Below are 18848 nucleotides of genomic sequence, written 5' to 3'. Positions count from 1 at the left end.
TGGAATAGTTTGTCCCAGGGTGTATCCAGTGCCACTGGTATCCTGCACACTGGAGAGCAATGTAGGCATCATTTTAATGATCTACAGAGGAGGAAGAGGGATACTCTTGACTGTTGGTTGGAGGAATTTAGGACTACAGACATCCCACAGCTGTGTAAGTATCAACTAAAGAGAGTACTTGTAAAACGTAGAAAGTTTAGTATAGGAAACACAGGTATGCATACTGCTCTTCTGTTCTTTTCTGTTCTTTCCCCAGCTGCCAGAGATCAGGAGTTCAATGTATGAGCCTATGAAACTTGATTGAAGAGACTGAGGGAAGCAAGTGGTATGTTTGTAGTAGAAGAGAAGCTTTATTGTAGCATTAAAAGTTAATGATAGCTTTTTTTGGTATTTTATAGAGTTGTATCAAATTGAGCATGCATATCCCAAGTGTGAAAGCAAGTATGCATGCATTAGTCTGCAGCACAAACTGATTGTAATACTCCAATATTAGACTTTAGTCAGAGGTTTTGGGTTCAAATGCCACAATTCACATCTATACAATACTTTTATTTCTTCAGTAATATTTACAGTAAATTAAAACTGTTACAATGGCACAAATGCTCTACTGTAAACTCTAACCTGTATAACTGGAACATGCATAGGTGCAATATACAACTGTCTCATGTACACAGACAACCCTCTCCTCCTCCCAACAAATTCCAACACATGTGAGAGATGCAACCATATAGCCATACTGGAGGCTAAGCTGTCTCAACTCAGTACTGGCGTAACCAGTCAGGAGGAGAAGGAAACCACACTCACTACAATTCCAGTCTCACATAGACCTACCACGACAGCAAACCAAACAGATAAACACACAAAAACATACTCGGAGGCTCTTAATAAAATCTGCCTAAGCAGCAGAGACCTCCAAAGCAGACACCCAAGCAACCGCTACCCCAAAACAAAACACGTACAACACATAGCACACAAAGCCAGTGTGCCGAACAGTCACAGCCCTTAAGGCTAAACAACATACCTGATACACTTGTAATAGGTGACTCTATCGTCAGACACACTGACGTCCCACTCACCAGGCTGAACAAGGAGAAGGTCACAGTGAGCTGCCTGTTGAGCGCTAGGATCCGCCACATAAGACAAGCACTCAGGTCACTCCAAGGCAAGTACAAATATGACTCAGTCATTGTCCATGCTGGTGTGAATGACCTGAGACGTACCTCCCTGGACTACATGAAAAGAGACATAGAGGCGCTCTCTGAGCATGTAGCCCAGGCTGGAATGACCCTGACCTTGAGTAGCATCTTACCCTCAACAAGAATGATGCCACAATATGAAGACAAGATGATCAATTTCAACAATTGGCTTAAGTATTGGTGTCATTCAAAGGGGATCCAATGCCTGTCAGCCTGGGATGACATGCTCAACAAGCCACGATGCTTCGCTAGGGACAGCTTGCATCTGTCACCCCTGGGCTTTCGGATATTGGCAAAGGCTCTTGCTACCCCCATAGTGCCTTTTTTAGGCAAGGCTCAAAAGACAAACCCACCTCCATAGGTATCACAAGGGATAAGAAACTAAGAGTAATGCTACTCAATGCCAGAAGTCTAAACCTCAAGATGCACACACTCAAAACTCTCCTTAGCATGGAGAACATCGATATCTGTGCAGTAACAGAAACCTGGTTCAATGCTCCCTAGAGCACCCCAGCACTACCTGATTACACCTCATACCATGCTTTTCGGCCCCAAAACTTGGACTGAACCACAAAAGGAGGGGGAGTATCAATATTCGTCAAAGATACCCACACCTCCAGGTTGGTGGCACAGCACGAAGCATCAGAGAGTATCCATGTGCAACTAACAGTGGGTAAAACTGCCTTCCAGTTTATAGCCTGCTATGGACCACCCTCCCAAACCCAGGAACCCCACTTGGCCTTCCTGAGAACACTGGAAAATATGAATTTCTCTCCAAACACCATTATATTGGGTGACTTCAACTACCCAAACATAGACTGGGTGCATTACTCTAGCTCCAACACCCTAACCCAAAGGTTCCTAGAATTTATAAACTCAAATGCTATGGAACAACTTGTTACCACTCCCACAAGAGGGGAAAACATACTGGACCTGATCATCACCAACATGGGGACTCTATGCTCCAGACCAGAAGTGTATCCCTCATTGGTAAGATCAGACCATAAACTAATCTCACTGGATATTCACATCCTGACTCCACCCCCTGCCCTGAAAACCACAGTGAAAAACTTCTCTAATGCAAATTTCACACTCCTCAAAACCAAGGTGGAATCCTTCAAAGCCCCCAGGCCTGTGGAAAATACGGCCCAGACTGCAGAATCCTTTATAAACGCATACTATGAACACCTTCAGGAATGCATGGATCATGCAATCCCAAATAAAACCAAGTCCCAATCCTCCAAAGGCAGACGTCCTGTCTGGTGGACCCCAGCCATAAACAAACTATACAATAGAAGGAGGAAGCTACTACATGATAGAGCAAAATCCCAAAAAGAGAAGGCATCTCTGATCAGAATTAGAAAAAAACTACGGGCACTCATAAAATTGTCTAAGGCCAGCTTCAAGAGAAAAATTGCACAGGACACTAAGGATAATCACAAGGCTTTCTTTAGTTATGTTAGGAACCTGGGTGGGAATTCCCAGATATGCTCAGAATTAGTCCAAAATGACAGAAAATACACCAAACCCACAGACATTGCCAACATCCTAGCTGACAGGTTCAGCGCAAACTCCCCTCCATCCCCACCAAAAGGGCAAATATCTATCCCAGCAGAGTGCTATCCCCCTGACATCTCAGATGCTCAGGTAAGAGCTGTCCTCTCCAAAGCAAAAAACACAGCATCAATGGGACCAAACGGTGTCCCGGACTGCGTCCTACATGAACTCCAAGAAGAGCTAAACCCAAACATAAAACTACTGTTCAATCTCAGCCTTACTACAGGATATGTACCCAAAGAGTGGCGTACATCAACAGTGGTCCCTCTCCACAAAGGTGGTGCCTCAATGGATCCTGAAAACTATCGCCCCATAAGCCTGACTAGCTTGGTCTGCAAAGCTATAGAAAGTATCATCATGGACCTTATAAATAAAGATATTGGGGACCTACAGACACTGGATCCTACCCAGTTTGTCTTTGTTAAGGGCAGATCCTGCCTCTTAAACCTGGTTGATTTCTTTGAAACAGTCACTAAGGCCATTGACGAGGGGAAGGTGGTCCACACAGCCTACCTGGACCTCGCAAAAGCCTTCGATACAATACCCCACTCGGGCATTATAGATAAGCTCACCAGCTTAAATATAAACCCCTATGTCACTAGATGGATTGCAAACTGGCTCAAGGACAGAACCCACATGGTTAGAATTGCTGGAGCCATGTCAGACTCCAAACCAGTTACAAGTGGTGTCGCACAAGGCTCAGTCCTGGGACCTCTCTTGTTCGGTATATATTTCTCGGAGGTCAGCACAGAAGGACTGTGGCTGACCCAGTTTGCAGATGACTGCAAACTGGGCACCATAATCGACACTCCAGCCGACACAAGCATCCTCCAAAAGGGCCTCATAGAAACAGACAACTGGTGCCAGAGCCATGGCCTCAAGCTAAATGCCAAAAAGTGTATAGTCATCCCCTTTGGCAAAAACAAAGTGCCCACAAATTACCACATAGGTGGTAATCCATTAAGTACAGAAGAAGTAATTAGGGACCTGGGGACCCAAGTTGATAGCAATCTCTCATTTGACAACCACGTGGCCAAAGTGGTTATAAAAACATTTTATATAGCCCACCTAATCATGAAGGGATTCACATCTAGATCAGGGGAGGTCATCGTGCCTCTTTACTCATCCCTCATCAGGCCCATAATTGAGTACAATGCCCCTTTTGGGATGTACCTTACCAGACACCTGCAGCAACTGGAAAGACCCCAAAAGTACCTCACCAAGAGGATCAAAGGGCTCAAACAGATGCCATATGCTGCCCGGTTAAAGAAACTCCAGCTCTGCTCAGTGGCATACCACCTGCTCAGAGGCGATCTGTGCCTGATGTATAAAGCCATGTCCAACCCGGAATTAATGGACATGCTGCACCTCAGAAAATCCAAATCCTATCGAGCTACGCACTCAAGAGACTTGAACCTCAGCACTGAAATAAATAGGACATGCTGGAGGGACAGATTCTTAACCCAGAGGCTTCCTTCACTCTGGAATAAAATCCCAGTCCAGGTTAGGCAGAGTCCCTCATTGACTCTCTTCAAGAGGAATCTTGATGAGTGGATGGGAGATCATAGGTTTACCCTGGATATCACTTCTGTGTCACTGTTAGACAGAGGCACAGTATACTAACCTTGAAAAAGGGCAAAGCAAAATTATTTTAAAATGGGTGGTGAAAGCCAAACACACTCTGGCTAGGCTTATAAATGCCCTAGGGCAGATAGCCTAGTATGAACCTATGAACCTATGAACCTATATGTACATTTCAGGGATTACTTGCAGAAATGTGTAGTATAGTGTGCATCTGTTAGGAGGTATACTTAAATGTAAACATTAAGATAATAGCTGTATAATTGCATTGTATATCACATATGATGCTACTAATGTTATTTCTTTTTTCCTCTCAACCCAGCCCTTATCTCTCTCTTTTTATTTTCTTTATTTTTATTTTATTTTATTTTAAAAATATATTTTATTTTTAAAAATATTTATGTTATTGCTATTTTATTTTATGTTACTGTTTATTTTATTTGTTTATTTTTATTATGCATCATCAAAATGTATCCATGTCATCCATGTGAACCACATCCCTAAATGCTCCATAGGACAGTAAGGTAAGCCAGCTGCATTGGATTAGCCTGACCCCCATCCACCAGCTCCAGCACTGCTGTCCAGCATGTCTGGGAGCCAACCTTGCAGCACTGCCTCTGCTGCCCCTACACTATCTGCACCCTCAGGTAGTCCTACCCTGGAGGCTTGTCCAGTGGTACCCTCCAGGTGCAGTGGTGGAGGTGGTGGTTTCATCACTCGGAGCGAGTTGCCAGGGATGGTGCTTAGGGTGACACACCACACCAATTGTGCATGCCTATCCCAGTAAGTAGCAGAAAAAGCAATGGATCCATTCAACTTTGGGCTCTATGTTTGCAAGGAGGAGCACATCGCACACCAACTCACAGCAATGGTGAGCAGTGACAAACTGCTGCGGTTACCTCCATGCAATGCTGTTTAACCATGCTGCTCTATGCTAACACAGAGCTGCACATGTACTATAAAGAATTCATGTCATCATTGCATTATCAATGTTTATTGAAAAGTATTCAAAAGTATTAGATACACCTTGATTTGAACCCAGTATCATCTGGGCCCAAAAAGACATAAGGTGCTGACTGAGGTTTTTTTGGGGGGATAAACTCTTGGCTAGACTTCTAAAGGCCCTAGGGCCATTAGCCTAGTAACCTCCTATGATCCTATGATCTTGTATCTCAATGCATTAATATGTGCTGCCACAGAGTCAATTAGGCAGCAGGTGCATTTCACAGAGTCAATACTAACTCTCGGACTTTAGCAATGCAGCTCACATTTGCCCACTGCTTAGCTACATTCAAACATGAATAATATTGGAAATGTGAATCTCGCATGCACATACACTTTGCCAACCATCAGGTAAACCCATTGCTCACGGCACTATGGAAAAGCAAATATTATTATGCATTGCTTCTGCTTACTGTCCATTTCTTGTCTATGATATGAAATTATATATGGAAACATAAACTGAAGGCCCTATCTAAGAATATGTCACATATTTACCATACAGTCATGAGGATCTACCATGAGGATCTGTGCTGGGCCCTCAAATGTTTGGAAACTATTTCTCTGAAGTGCAAGACAGTGATAGATGGATTGTGATTTACCAAGTCTGCAGATGACTGTTAAATGGACACACTCATATAGAGTCCCCAAATGATGGTAACATATTACAGAAGGGGCTAATGCAGACAAATGAAAGGTGCCACACACAGAGATGGAATCTTAAAACAAACAATGCCTCATTATCCCCTTTGGCAATGAAGTACCAATTATAATTATGATATACATGGCACCCCTTTCAGCTCAAGCACAGTGTTGTGAGACTTGGGGACACATGTTGATAGCAATCTACACTTTTATCACTATGTGTCCATAGTGGTGAGACACACATTCTGCATTGCACATGTCATACATGTGGACATCACATCTAAGACCAGGGAGGTCATAGCTCTGCTGTACTCTACACGTACCAGACCACTAATTGAGAACAATGCTCCGTTCTATCTACACCACACCAGATACAAACAGCAATTGGAGAAAACACAGGGGTTTGTGACTGGGAGAATCCAGGGTCTCCAAACATGACATACATGGAAAGACTGATAGACCTGTCATTGTACTCAGTATCATGCAAACTGCTGAGAGGTGACCTATGCCTGGCCTATAGAGCAACCTCAGACCCTGCCTTACTGGAAATGCTGGACATCTGCAAATCAAATGGGACAGGAATAACTTGCTCCAGGGTCCTCGACCTAGTCTGTGACATAAACAGAACATGCTAGGGGAGACATATATATCCCCAGCTATTGACACTCCTCTATAATAGGCTCCCAATGCATGTGAAGCAGTGCTTCTTAATGACCCTCTTCAAGTGCAACCTTGACTACTGGTTGAGTGATTGTAAAGTCACCTCAGGGTGGCACCTATGTCCCTCATGGACAGGGCCAGTTGGTGCTGCTCACAAAATCTCTCTGCTAACAATGACCAAATAACTTTGATCAATAAGGGCACTTTTGTTTTTATACAGCTAGGCTTGTAAACACCTTAGGGTCAGGTACTGCTCACAAAATCTCTCTGCTAACAATGACCAAATAACTTTGATCAATAACGGTACTTTTGTTTTTATACAGCTAGGCTTGTAAACACCAGAGGGTCATGCAGGCCTCCCTAGACCTTGTCTCCCATATGGCCTGCTGATGTCATCTACTACAACTTGACCTACATTTTTGTACACGTACAACTTGTGCTGGGTGCTTGGATAAATTATGGTGTAGTCTATATTCCTTAGATAGGTAGGGGTTCTATTCTCACTGCAGTCGACTGCGTGTGTGTGTATGTGTGTGTGTGTGTGTGTGTGTGTGTGTGTGTGTGTGTGTGTGTGTGTGTGTGTGTGTGTGTGTGTGTGTGAGTGTCTGTGTGTGTGTGTGTGTGTGTGTGTGTGTGTGTGTGTGTGTGTGTGTGTGTGTGTGTGTGTGTGTGTGTGTGTGTGTGTGTGTGTGTGCATGCGCGTTTGTGTGTGTGTGTGTGTGTGTGTGTGTGTGTGTGTGTGTGTGTGTGTGTGTGTGTGTGTGTGTGCCTAGACAGAAGAGCAGATGTGTGTATCCTGCAGTTACTGTTCAATGCCATGGATTGATAGTATCTCGATACTTGCACATTCCTATACATCCATTTCATGCAGCCCTCCCAACATCTTGTCTCCCGCATGGCCTGTTGATGTCATCTACTATAAGTTGACCTGCACTCTTGTAAAAGTCAGACTAGTTAGTGGCACTTGCACAAATTTCTGTGTTCTGTAGCCTGTGTACTTAGATAGATAGGGGTTCTAGTCTCACTGCAGTTAGGTGTGTGTGTATACAATCTTGCTTGACATTACAGAGAGCATTTTACACCAGCATGTGTGGCATGGTTATTACCTTACTCTCCTCAACATGCACTGCTGATGTCATCAGCTATAAACTCCAAAGCAGACTTGTACCATGACACTTGTGTTAAGTACTGCCTTCTGTACGCTGTGTACTTAGGTAGGGGTTCTATTCTCACTGCAGTCAAACGTGTGTGTGTGTGTGTGTGTGTGTGTGTGTGTGTGTGTGTGTGTGTGTGTGTGTGTGTGTATGCACGCTTGCTTGACATTACAACAAACATGTTAACCAGCATGTAGGACACTGCATTTACCATATTATCCTCAACAGACACTGCTGATGTCATCAGCTATATCAGATTTGTGGATATACAGTACACCCACCAAGACAAGATCAGAGTCTGGCCTGGAGGCCAGCCAGATGTCACCTCATCCTATGCCAAACCGATTACAGTGGCATGGCTTTTAATCTATCCACATACATCATGGCATGGTTTGTAGGCCCTATGTTTTCTTGATAAAAAACCCTATGGTCTCTCCAGCTACTGCATGTGTCTGGTAAGGTACATACAAAAGAGAGAATTATACTCAGTGTTCTGATGAGGTCTGAGTACAGTGCTGTCATACAATCCTAAGATCTGAATATGATGGCATGACTTATGATGTTCAAAAGATAGGCTTTCAATACCATTGTGGATACTTGGTCAAAGTTCAGATTGCTATCTACATGTGTCCCTAGTGCCTGCATCACTGGGTTTCATCATAGCAGGACTGTTGTCAATGCTGTGATTAAAATGAAATTCCACTTTTCAGACAGACATGAAAAAGACACATTTCTGCATTTATTTGTAGATTGTGTGCCTTTGTCAGCAATCATTTGTCTGTGTTACCTCCTGTACTTTGTTCTCATCATTGTAGGACTCAATGATTGCACCCAACAAGCAAAAATCAGCAAACCTGGTAAGCCAAAGGCCATATACTTTAGCCTGAATTGTCAAGAAATAGAGTCCAAACAGTGAGGGGCCAAGCACATATCTCTGGGGCTTGCCAATGGTGACAGCTCTACTGCTGCAACCATCTTCCATCAACATGCTCTTATTTACTGTACATTAAGTTGTTTCACCAATCCTCTTTCCCTGTCTTCATTCCTACAATTCATCTGAACATCCATATTCAATACACACACTTCTCTGGAGTGTTCATTTTACATGGCAGTCCATTCCATTACAGATCATTTATACAGCTTCAGTACAGAATGCCAGGAATGGGCTATCACAATCCTCTGCAATATAGATACACTGTCATGTACTGTGTTTGGACCATATACTACGCATTCATATCTTTCAACTGTCCAGATATTCCCAGGATGTCCAGATGTGTTCCTTATCAAATTTGTGGCTTTCTGCAATATCACTGAGATGATCTCAGGACTGAAGTGACGCAATATTACATGCATCTCCATTCATACCTCTCAACTGTCCTGATGTTTGCAGAATGTCCAGTTTTTCTCTTTAAAAGTCCCTTCCCCATTACTGCTGGCTGAAATTCTGAGGAATGTAACTTCACCCCTTGGAATGGTGGACTTCAATATAACACCTACACTACGTGTACACTAAGAGTAAATGATCTCTATTCAAGAACATCCCAACCACAATTTTCTGATTTCTAGCCACTCAGAAAGATTATACTAAGTGTACATGTAGTCTGCACTTTGTAGTAAACTTTATAAATCCCCCTCAGCATTTAAAGCTGCAAGTAAATCAGTAGGAAAACTAAAATTAGGAGGAAAAAGGCATGTGTTATGCTTGTGTTATTTGTTTACTCAGAATGTTGTACATTTAGTGTAGGTATTAATGAATCCCAGGGTAAGTCTGAGGTTGCAGTATCTCAGATGTCTTCCTCCTTTAAGATAAAGACGTCTGGCAGTTAGTATACGTAACTAGGAGGGCATAAGAGTTTCAGCCCCTTACGCTAACAGAAAAGACACTAAAGATGTATTAGTGACTTTCAGGTTTCAATATTACTCTTCTGAATCAAAGTTTATTTTTCAAGTGTTAGGACTCACATAATCAGATCTTGCACTTTTCATAGGAGGCCACTTTTACCAATACAGGCACACAATTTAGCAAAAACTGATTTTTAAATGGTCTCCTGCAAAATTATTATTTCTACTAAAATTATCCCACAAATTGGTATTTATTTTCAGTTTATTCAAGCCAGATTTTGCTGTCCCTAACCTTTTTGGTCTGAAAAATCAGGGTTGCACAATCCAAAGTCCCTTTAATACCTCCTGTATGTGTGTCTCCACATTATTAATTGGTGGTCCATAGTCAATTTCACTAGATACCTAGCCTAAAAGTATTTTTGTCAATCAGCCTTTCTCAGAATAAATAACATTTAACTTCCATTATTTCCTTATAAATTCTTACACCCTTTTCTTATATTTTTGTGATAAATATAGCTAAAAATTGTTAGAAGATGTAACTTTTTAAAAATGTAGTAATATAATCTTAGCGTTTTATTAACATTTTGCAAGTCTGCTTTGTATGTCCTGATACATACATATTCCTAGCAACATTTTTTTGTCTATTTTACTCTTTTTCTTTATTAATACTCAATTCTATCATGTGTACCCCACTTTCTTCCCACAGCTAATATAAGCCCCACAAACAGGAAAATACCCACCTGCATTCTTTTTATATAATTGTTAATATTTTTCTTTCCTCATGCCAAGGAATCTAATATTTTACCAAGACTTTCTGCTGGCACTTTCCCTGACAGTGAGGAAAAAACTGCCTTCATATACACATATATGAATCTATTTAGTATTTCTCTCTAATATAAAGAAATCTGAGATTAAATGAAAAAAAGGTACCTCAGCAGCTGACTCAGATCTAAAGTTGTCTCACATTTTATAAACTGCTCCTGAGTGCTCCTTTCTTTGTCATCAAGTTGCATGATGCTGTTTAAAAGATTCACAAGTGACCGGGGGGTGTTATTTGTGATAACCCTTAGATCAAGGGTACTGTGTAGAAATCACAGGGCATATTATCACATCAGGATATACTACTAGCAATGATCGTATTCAACATGTCATCACAGGAGTCCCACAAGACTGAATCCTTGGACCACTCCTCTTTAACATCTTTATAAATAAAGTCCATACTGCCACACAACATGCAAACATTGTCCAATACACCAATAATTAAACATTAATATATGCAGCTCCAACTCTTGCCAAACTCCAGGAATTTACCTAAACATCTTTTACATCTGTTGAAACCTGGCAAAAAACTCATCCTTGCTCCTTAATCCTAACAAAACAAAATTGTTGCTCTTTACCCCAAAACAATATAACAACCAAAAACAATCTTTCTTAATTACATCAGCACACAACGCTAACATAGAAATAGTTGCACGCAATAAATTCCTAGGAGTTGTCATTAACGAAAATCTTAAATTCGACTACTATATCTTTCAAACCATTAAAAAGACCAATCAGAAACTGGGCTCCCTATACAGGGCAAGGCAATACCTTATAGACACAACACAACAAGCATTAGCTTTAATGTACTTACTCCAATCCCTCCTTTATGTGTCACATATCCTAATTAACCTAAACACCACTCTTGAATCTAAACTAACCTCTTGCTATAATAAAATTGCTAAGGTTTACACTAACTCAACACTTAGAAACTACCACTGTCAAGCCTTGACACAACTAAGCAACATCCTAAAACATTCGCAATTAATATCTGGATATAAACTGATTTGCTACCAAGATAAATGCCCAACTTGGTGAGACGAGGGAGATGATTTTTCTGAGTTATGATACAGAACTAGAATTGATTAGACATGGTAAGGCCTTGCTGTGTCTAATTATGTCGGCTGCCGAAAAAGCAGTTACTAGAAAATGGAAATCAAAATCTAAACCAACTATACTGGAAGTATAAGTGAATATAGCAACATAGATAAAATAAATGGAATTGAGATATTTAGAAAAGGGTAGGAGCAAACTACATAGGAAAAACGGGAATTATGGGAACAATACATACAGGGGAAGAATGAAGTTTAAAAGAAGGCAGGACTTAAATGACATATGTAATGTTTGACTGAAAATGATTGGGTAGATTATAAGTGATGTATAATGCTTGCAACTGAGAGTGTATCAGTATGGTTTGTGATGTAAAATGCTTGCAACTAGGATTATGTCAGTGTGCTTTGTTTTCATTTATGTAAATGTATGATTGCCTATGTCATAAGTGATGGTTTAATAAAGATGTTTCTTGTTTAAAAAATGGGAGGAATTGAATAATTTATGTAATGTTGCTTAGGTTATATGATATATAGCAATATACGTGAAGTATAATGTTTGTAGATGTGAACTTGTTAATACAGTTTGATTACGTTTATATAAATGTACATTTGCATATGTCACAAGTGATAATTCAATAAAGGTGCTTAATAAAAAAAAAAGATAAATGCCAGCACTAAAAAATATCTAACTGTTACTGTCTTACTCCCCTTCAAGGGACCTCTTCTCTGCCGACAAGTTCTTATTAAAAACAGCTAAGTCTAATAATTCATCCAGAGAATCACTACTCCATCCCAGAATACATCATACTCACTGACAAACTTCCACATGTAAAAGCCTGCTCAGACTACATCTGAATAAATCCTGATTATGGTCATGCTTAGCACCAAGCTGACTCTCCAGTATCTCAGCATTTCCGCCATCTTTCTTCCCATCTTAACCTACTCCCTTTCCTATCATACACACATCTTTCACTCTCCATTTTGTCACTTCACCTAAATCTTTTCTAACATCTTATCTCCTCTACCACAATCTAAACTTTAGCTATACTCTTAAAATGTCTCTTTGCAGTGCTTCTCTAGATATGCCGTTACAGCATTTTTCCTTCTAAAGTGTAATTCCATTTACTTCCTGCACCAACGCTGTATACACTTATACCTATAGCTCTAAATACTTTACTGTATGTACCTGTCTTATAACTAAGTTTTTTTCTGTGAAATGCACCAGTTATTTTTTTCTGACAACCATCTAAATTCACTTGTTAATATAAATGTACTGAGATGGAACTTTTCTCCCTGGGTCTAGGCTGAAAATGGACTTTGCCCAGTCAAACTTTCATGGTCAACAAAGACAAACAACTAAATAAATAAATGTTTATGTTGTCGATGTTTTAATACATCAGAACATGTTTTGATGTGTATTCTGCAGTTTAATTTTTGGTCGTGTGAGTTTGAGAAGAAAAGAAAAGGTGAGTTTTTGTTTATTTTACCATTCCCATTTTCTCCAAATTTGTCTGACTTTAGAGTTAGTATATTTAGAGAGTAAGTGTGTGTGTGTGGGGGAAACTTCATCACTGAGAGATACAACACTTATTTTAGAATGTTTGGCAACTATTTTATTGCAATTTATTTGGGAGTGCATCTATTTGGTTATGTACATGGTTTAGTTTTGATTACTCATGTCTCAGCTAAATGAAAAATAATTACTCCACTAAATTCAGAAAAAACATAAGCCAGCACTAGAGTCCACTGAAGAGAATTTTAATACAAAAATCTCTGGGCAAGTTTACCTATGTATGAATATACAAAAAACAAACACCCAAAGGGTGATACAGCATACTGGTTTCAGCATAAAACCTTCATTAATGCAATACAACAATTCAGTAACAATAATTATATATATATATATATATATATATATATATATATATATATATATATATATATATGGGTCTACTTCTTTTGACCTAACTCCCATTTGCCCGAGACCAAATGACTGAAAGTTCATTTGCCCGACACTTCATTTGACCGACAAGTATTATTAGCAAGAAAATGGAATATGCCCCCTTCCCCACTGTAGTGCGACCCTGGAGTTAGAATATATAGGTAGGGAGGCATGGGGGGCACAGCCCCCCACATTGGGGGGTGCGGGGGGCGAAGCCCCCCACTTACTTTTCTTTTACTAACCAATATTACATCAGAAGTTAACAATATCATACGAAATGAAGTGTGGGGCATATTCCATTTTCTTGCTAATAATACTTGTCCGTCAAATGAAGTGTCGGGCCAATGAACTTTCAGTCAAATGGGGTCGGGAAAATGAGTGTTGGGCAAATGAAAGTTAGGTCAAAAGAAGTAGACCCATATATATATATATATATATATATATACACACACACACACACACACACACACACACACACACACACACACACACACACACACCTTGCAATTAAATGGTGCACAACATAAAAGCAGGGCAAGTACAATTAACCAAATAGATCACCCAATCACTACTACAGTTTCCAAAAACTTTTAAATCAAAAGTTTAGGACAAATAAAGGATGTGAATGAACTTTGTTTCGGGACCATATTGCAAAATCTGCAGTGTCCACATGGAAAACTGCCCATTTTTATTCAGATATAAATATGTTTTTTAGATGTATATATATATATATATATATGTATATATATTTTTGTTATTCTTAGCAGTTAGTTATAAATCAAATATCAGACAGATGTCAATTATTAAATAAATAAATGCATTTATTTGCATATTTATATGAATGTCTATTTATATATATCTTTAAATAATTTAATTTCATTGATATATGCATATTTATATATATTTTCATAATATGTTTTTAAAAGTTGCATGACTGTTTGTTAAGCGCAAGCTACTGAGAAACTTAGATTTAACATTCTTCTTTTTGTTTGATATCAGAAAGCTCTTAGCCATAAGCTAATGAATTAATTTGATGATTGTTTAATTAATTAACAATTATTGTATTGAGTTTAACTGATACAACTATATAAGAGTGCTTGAAATGTAAAAGAATTAGATCTGATGAAGCGTACCAGTAGCGTACGTGAAAGCGCTTATCCTGCTTCCATTGTCTGTTAAAATAAATTTTATACAAATTTATTTTGGTGGTCCTTTGAGGTTTTCTTGGAGATTTTGCTGTTCGTTTTTACCAAGAAGGATCTTTGGGTGACTTCTTATTCTACCTCTGTTGCAAAACTGCCCATTACTGGGCCACCTAATAAGGTGGTTTGCAAACTTTTATGTACCATCTTACCCTTTTTGCAATGGTTGAACCAGCACCCCAAATTCTTTCCTCTTTTGTATCCAAACCTACGTCTAAATGGCAAAATCTGAGATAATCTCTCTTCCATGCATAAAATATTCCAGTGTTTATACATAATCTCTTGTAACTGCCTGGTATTGCCGCCAAATTCCATGATGAATCTAAATACAGAGTCAGATCTAGAATTTTTATCTTTATATACAAGAGTTTGTTGTTTATTCACTTCATGAACCCTCTACATGGCTATATCAATATCAAATTGCTTATACCCTCGATCATAAAACTTATGGGCCATATCTCCTGTTTGAACATTATAACTTTCTATGGTAAAACATATTCTTTTCAGTCTCAAAAATTGAGACTTAGGAATGTTCTTAATAACATGTGGGGGTGGCAACTGGAGGCATATAGCAAATTATTAAACTGGGGATATTTCCTATAAACATTGCTACTTAATGTACCATCTTCTAGTACTTTAACCTCTATATCTAAGAAAGTCACCATTTCCCAATGATAATTCAATGTAAAATGGATTTTCCATTTATTTTCGTTGAGATATTCAATGAATTCAATTAAATAATGCTCATCTGACCTCGATATTAGCCAACAATCATCCAAATAATGACACCAGATATCTATTTCCCCCAAAAATAAATTATGGCTCATAGATTAAATGATGTTCAACATAGCCCATAAATAGGTCTGCATAGATGGGAGTGAAAGCCACTCCCATCGCAGTACGCTTAAGTTGTAAATAGCAGACATTGTCAAAATAAAAACTATTTTTGTTGAGCACATGCTCAGTTAAGCACAAAAGGAAAGCCAAGTGCTAATAGACCAGCCCAATGTGGAATATTTGTGTATAATGCATTAACATCTAGGGTGCATAATATCCAACCCTTTTCCAACTGTATGTAATTTATGATGTTCAAAAATTGTGAGTGTCCTGTATCCGTGCTGTAACATGTGTCAACAATGGTTTCAAATATTTCATTAAATATTCAGATAGTGGCTCAGTTAAAGAACCTCTCCCCAATACTATAGGTCTACCTGGAGGTTTTTCATAGTTTTTATGTATTTTGGGTAGCATATAAAAAAAAATCTGTTTAGCAGGATTCACTGCCGTAAGATGATGTTTATCATGCTTGGATATGATGCCTTCTTCACAAGCCAGGGTTAAAAAAGTCGTCAGTTTCAGCTTTGAAAATATTAGTAGGATCCAAATCCATACGTTGATAATATTGTTGATCTGAAAGTTGACAAATGGCTTCATTATGATACATATGCCAATCCCAGATGACTACAGCTCCCCCTTTGTCCACCCGGTTAATGACTATATCCTTATTCTGACTCAAATTACGTAGGGCCATGCATTCCTCCCTAGTAATATTATCTTGAAAATGTTCTGCATTTTTGGTATTCAAGAAATGTAAATCTTTCAACACCAAATTTTGAAAAACAGCCACGTTTTTGTTCATAGGAGGTACAAAATTAGAGGTTCTAAACCTGAAGTTATTTAAATTTTCAACACCTGGTTCCAAATCTGCAAATATAATTTTAAATTTATTTTACGGCAAAAATCAATAGCATCTTGTGCAAAATAATATTCTGACACCATAAACTTGGGGACAAAACCCATACCTTTATTCATCAATTTCTACTCTGTGTAAGTTCCAAAGATGAAATGTTGTGAACATTCAAACAGTCATCTATTTGCATGTTAACACTGCCAACATTCCTTCCAAACTTGCTCCTGTTTCCTCTATGTTTCCTCCCTCCCCGCCTGGATCTCCTAAAGGGAAATTCACATTACCCTATTTAACAGGTTGAAAGCTATGCAAGACTGTTCCTTCACTATCTGTGTTGGAAGAGAATTCATCCCCTGATGTATCAGATGTAGATTTAATATTTTTCAATATAAATCTCTTTCTTTTCCTCTTAAAATTGGGCTGAGCTGGCCCTGATTAATCATGAGTAAACTGAATTGTTATCTTAAGTGCAAATGGTTTACCTGTAGAGTAATCTCTGACATCTCCCTGAAACCTCTTAATCATTCCAGCTTTTAAATCTTGCCCTAACTGTATCAAACTGCCTGAGAGTAAGGAAACCTGTTCTTGACACATATCATGGTTTTTGTATTCTTGCAATTTAGTGCATAATTTACCTATATTTGCAGTCAAGGTCGTGATTCTGCATTCATAGAATTCTATCAAAATCTTGACAAAACTCATAGAAGAGAAATGTTGTACTTGTTGCCATTGAGTTAATAAAGTTTTATCCACCCCCTTGACAAAAGGTTGTGTCCTAACTCTCAAACCACGTGGGGTAATATTATTATTTGAATATGCTTTAAATAATCTAAGATGCCAAATCTGAATTCGCATTTCTTTCATCTCACTAGTTAGCTTAGTAAAAAGGTCTTTGCAAGAGTCAGATTGAACTGAATCCTCAACTCCCCCCTTGGCTGATGATATACAAGCATCAAAAATTTTTATATCATCTCTATCAGTCAAAAGGTCATGAGTAATATTGGTCAGATCCATATTTATCACTCTTGCAAAAGAATCAAAACTGCCAAACAATTTGAGACATAAATTCAGAATGTTACTGGCTAATTTGGACAGCAACACACTACCATCATAAACTTCCCATTATAAATGAAATATTAGGACCCTTGATACAGTTTGAATATTGAAGCCCTCATATGCCCTCTATCAATGTACCGATATTAGTAACATAATTATTGTGAAAATTCTTCCAAAATATTCATATATTTATTAAAAGTTAATTGTTGTGTACCAAATGTCAGTTCCATGCTATGCTAAAGGGTTCCAAAAGATGATCTACCTGTATAAAATCCAAAAACCACAAGGTCTTAGCATTCACTTCTTAATCCAGCCCTTAAATAAACATATTGCACCATATTGAAATTATATATAAATTTCTAACCACCAGTTGTCAAACAATATAGAGTCATATCTCCGCCAATACTTCTGGATGTTAGCCTTCACTTCTACATCCAATATTGCACCCAAAACAAATGGTTGTCAAGCAATATAAAGTCATATCTAAACCAATATGTCCAGATGTTAGTCTTTGCTTCTACATCCAATGTTACAGCTAAAACAAAACAAATGGTATACATGGCTGGTTCACCCATTACAAAAAGGGTAAGATGGTACATAAAAGTTTGCAAACCACCTTATTAGGTGGCCCAGTAATGGGCAGATTTCCATGTGGACACTGCAGATTTTGCAATATGGTCCCAAAACAAAGTTCATTCATGTCCTTTAATTGTCCTAAAGTTTTTGATATAAAAGTTTCTGGAAATTGTAGTAGTGATTGGGTGATCTATTTGGTTTATTGTACTTGCCCTGCTTTTTATGTTGGACAAACCTCTCGCCCATTCAAACTTAGAATATCAGAACACGAGAGACATTAAATGTCATAGGAATACAAATGCCTTATCTAAACATCAGGTTTTACATCCTTCTACTAGGTTCAGATTTACAGTAATAGATAAAATATATAAACCAAACACTTCTTCAGAAAATGTACATTCCCTTTTGGATTATAAAGAAAAAAATGTGGATAATAACATTGGGTGGCCTTTTTTCTCCAGGACTCAATGAACAATTGCGATTGGATAATTGTTTATGCACCTTTTAATTGTATATATATATATATATATATATATATATATATATATATATATATATATAATTATTGTTACTGAATTGTTATATTGCACTGATGAAGGCTTTATGCTAAAACCAGTATGCTGTGTCACCCTTTGGGTGTTTGTTTTTTGTATTTTCATACATGGGTAATCTTGTCCACAGATTTTTGTATTAAAATTCTCTTCAGTGGAATCTAGTGCTGGCTTATGTTTTATGAATTTAGCACCTTTTAGTTGGGCTGTGCACATTGCCGTACATGCATGGGACTGGTAGTTCTTGTTTCCAAAATAATTATTCCACCCCAAGACCTTCAGAAAGAAAGCTAGTAGTATACTGTGGGAGAAAGATAATTTAGAAA

This window comes from Protopterus annectens, chromosome 1.part0 (genome assembly GCF_019279795.1).
Source record: "Protopterus annectens isolate FY-2018-M chromosome 1.part0, PAN1.0, whole genome shotgun sequence".
NCBI lineage: Eukaryota > Metazoa > Chordata > Ceratodontiformes > Protopteridae > Protopterus > Protopterus annectens.
Note: the sequence above shows the minus strand (reverse complement) of the source record.